The sequence below is a fragment of the Colobus angolensis genome, unplaced genomic scaffold (assembly GCF_000951035.1).
Source record: "Colobus angolensis palliatus isolate OR3802 unplaced genomic scaffold, Cang.pa_1.0 Scaffold536, whole genome shotgun sequence".
NCBI classification, from domain to species: Eukaryota; Metazoa; Chordata; class Mammalia; order Primates; family Cercopithecidae; genus Colobus; species Colobus angolensis.
The window spans coordinates 1,091,791-1,095,998 of NW_012118888.1; positions in this window are offsets into that span (position 1 = coordinate 1,091,791).

Here is a 4,208-nt window from a genome sequence, read left to right on the forward strand (position 1 = left end):
AATGACCTCCTTGTTGAGTCATCCACTGGACACCATTCAGTCCTTGACATATTAACACATGGTTAAAACCACCAGTCTACAAGAAATGCCCTCCCTTGTGTTGGCTTCTCTGACACCCCTCTCAGGACTCAAGCTTAAGCCTGTTTATCTCTCCCTGGGTGACTGCATCCAGTTCTATGGTTTTGAATGCCACCCATATGCCAGTCAATCTCCACCCCCAGTCATACCTCTCTCCTCCCTTATAGCCTGGTGCCACCAGCCTGCGGTGCTCACAGTGGTCCAGTTTCCTGAGGTCTAGAATCCTGTTTTGTCCACAGCATTTCAACCGCCTTGGGACATGAGCCCTTTTTCTGCAGTGTATGCCTAGGGCTGAGGTCTTGCTCTTTGGCCAGATACTTCCTGGTGTTATTCAAGACCTCAAGGATACCAAGTATGCCTGCACGGTCATTTATCAGTTATTAGATAATTACAATAATGTTGACAATGGCAGGTAAGCTTTGTTGAGTACTGACCGTGTGCCAGACATGGTGCTAACTGCTTTACCTGGTCTTTGCCATTGAATCATCACAGGTGACACGTGAGGTGGGAAGTATTATAATTTCCATTTTACAAATGAGTAATATGAGGTTCATGGGCTTTAAGGAACTTGCTCCTAGTCATTTAGCCAGTAGTTAGAGGATGTTCTGAAATTCAAACTGTGCTCTGTGTGCAGTGGAGCACAGAGGTCTGGTCATTACCTTGTACTGCCTCTGCCTCCACTGTTAGTCTATCTGCTTTGAACCCTGGTTGTCCCCTGCTTGCTCCTTTATCCACTTCTGCACTTGGCTTAGCCCTGTACATAATTCTTTCTCTAGTTGCCTCCTCCAGTGTCCCTGGCATCTCAGTCTTGCTGCAAGCGCAGGAACTTAACAAGCTAAGAGTCATGTAAGATTTGTCTGGGCTGGTATTTTTTCCTTGACCTAATGAGAAAAGCATGTGTGCATGTGCTACAGTTTAGGCCATGAAAGGGCACGAACACACAGACTTTATGACCAGCAACTCTGGTTTTGTCCCTAAATCACATATATAGCAGGTCACATGGTGGTTTGATGCTGGTTATTTAATCTGATAATTCACAACTGACAAGGGGCTTGCTCACTGCTATTCTGATCAATGGGTAGTTGGTTTAGTTATGAAAATACAGCTGCTCTATTAACAGTTTTGTTTATATTCAGCTTCAATACCTAGTTGAAGAGAAGCACATCTGAAGTACCAACAGCCAGGGAGAGGGGTGTGCTTGCACATACATGCACACACACACATACATGTACCTAGACACTAAATGAGAATGTTTGTTTCTAATGGAACTTTAGAAAGTGAAATGCAAAATGCAGGGAGCTGCTATCATGGCTGTAACTAAAAGCTCTTTCTCCTCCTCCTGCCTTCATTATTTTTGTTCTGCCACCCTGGTCACCTGGGAAGACCCTGTGAGCCTTCTCCAACAATCCTCCCTCCTTTGCCTCCTCCCCAACTCCATCTGTCAATTCCACATCTTAGATGTTGCTCCCTCCTGTGGCTCCTCTTCTGGCCATCCCTGTGGCTCTGATCCTGTTTGCTGGGAGAAAAGAGGCTCCAACTCTCCATCCTGCAAACTCTCCTGCCTATCACCACCAGAGGGATCTTTTGAAACAGCATTTGAACATACAATATCCCCTTTTGGTACTCATCTGCAACTCCCCTCTTGCCCACAGATAAAGTGCAATTGCTTGTCCAACCTCCCACTCCAGCTTTATCTCCAAAAATTTCTCTTTACAAATGCCTCAGGCAATCTCCTCCTTGTTTTCTGTCAAACACCACACATACCTGGTTTCAACACCCTGGCTGGCTCTCAACTTGGAATGTCCATCTCTGCGCCTCTGCTGCCTATAACACCTTCCTCTTGCTTTGAGAGGCTCGGGACCATGTAAATGTTTTCCTGGGAACTCTGGGGCCCTCATGACTTTGTACCTTGAGTTAGTAATTTTTTACTAATTTTACCACAAGTTCCCACTCCTCTCTTGAAAAACACATGTAATGGCCAAGACATCATCTGAGTCCTTGCTGTATATTCCTCTATCATAAAGTCGATGGCCTGATCTAGACAAGCATGTGGCAAATACTTGGGAAACTACAAAATAATAATAACATTCTGTAGCCTCCACAAATCCTCACAGCTATCCTATGGATGAGCTATCCCTTTGATGAGGTTTATAAGGAAGATGGCAAAGTATGATTAATATCAGCCTGTAAGAGAAAAGTGCCTGGGATTCTCTGATGAGGGAGCTGTAATCACTTGCTTCCTTTGTCTGCCTGGGATTCAGTCGCTCATTCAGCAAATGTAATTAATGCCTACTGGTCATTGGGCACTGTGCTCAACCCAGGGGAATACAGGTAAATCAGAAAAACCTTCATTTCCCGGACTTCCAATGTCAGTGGAGGAAGAGACATGCATATAGGACACTAAAAATCCCAGGCTGGCTACAGTAAGGGCAGACATGCTCCTTTCCATAGCAGTCTGGTGTTGGACAGGACTGGCAGCCTTCTCTTCCTCATGGGCTCAGCAAAGCCGCCTGTTTGCCTGTTCCCTGCTCTGCAGCATTTTTCCCTAGGGCAAAACTGGCTACATAATTTGCAGGGCCCAGGAAAAAATAAAAATGCAGGGCCACTTGTTCAAAAGTTATTAAAAATTTCAGCAGCAACACATGAAAGAAAGTATGGGGCTCTTCCGTGCGCGTCAGGGAGCGGGGTTGAGGAGCTGTGCAAGCCTAAACATGTCCTGCAGTCTCTTCTTCTCTCTTGCACCATAGTCTGAAGGCAGCCCCAGGTCCTAGTGGACTGACTCAGTGGTAGTAGGACACACACAGCTGCACATAAATCAGTGACATATTTGGTTGAGTGTCTATTGTGTGCCCAGAGCTCTGCTAAGTCTTAGGGATACAATGAAGACCCCAACAAGACATATTTTGTGTGTATGCATGTGTGTGTTTGTCACTGAGCTTACTTCAGTAGGAGAGATCCACTGTAAACAAGCTCATAAAAAATTGCCCAAGAAAATCATCAGTGAGTGAGCAGTGTTGTGAAGAGCACAAAGCAGAGTGATATGCTTGGGAGGTGGAGTGGTGAAGAGGGTGTTTTAGATAAGTGTGGTAGAGCTAAGCCTCTTCAAGGATGCACACAGCCCTTTCTAGAGCAACAGGTGAGGATGCTGCTAGTGTCTGGCATCAGCTTGGTACACAAATCTTTGTCATTCCTTCTCTTTCTGAAGCAAATCAGAAGGATCTAGGTAAAGAAGATGAAGTCCAAGTATGCTTGAGACTCTTGACATGTCTCCCCTGAAGAGGGGCACTGCCCCTTCCCTCTCTGTGCCTTCTCATGTCTTCTTCTGCTATCACCTGGTGCCAAGTCTCCAGAAAGATTCAGCCATCCAGTCTTAAGGAGGTTTCCAAAGCCTCCTCTATTCCAGGTGGTCCCTCTCACACTCAGCGTCTGGGGCCAAAGCGGGAGCCACATTGTGGCAGTGTCCCCTTGGGGTTCAGAGAAAATTATCCAGTGAATGTCTCTGCCTGGTCCTCTGTTGGCGGGTCCTCCCTGCCCCCAAATACCTGGGAATTTGCCCTGTGGGCTACCTCACATCAGAGCTTGCTGGGGAGACCCCTGTCTCTCTTCTTCCGTATGCCAAGGAAGGTGCTGAGTTACCCGGCTTGCTTCATACGACAAGACTTGTATTTCGAAAGACTGAAGATTGTGGGCTGAGAGCTGGGAAAACCAGAGAGGCAGCTAGGTTGAAGCCAGAAGACTTGGGGAAGCAATGGGGTGCAACAGGTGGCGGGGAGGAAGCCACGGCTGGAGAGCACAGTTTGACCCCGCGGCGCGCCAACGGGCAGGATGGGGTCGCCTCTGGGGCATAAGCACATCCAGCCCTGCATCTTGTCCCTGAAGCAGCTCCCTGCCGGCCACAGCGTGGGGCCGCGAGTTTCCTCCACCCAGGCCGTGCGCAGCTGGCTTGCCGCCTCCTCCCTCTCCCTCCCCCGCCCCTGGCTGTCTGGCAGTGCTGCAGTGGCGGCGGGGGCACTGGGGGCCTCAGCAACAGGGCTCCTGCCTCCTACCAGCGCCCGCGCGAGCCTCCCCCGCTCCCCACGGCAGCAGCCGTCATGTCGTCGGAGATTCCCATCGGGGCTGGGGGCGGGCCT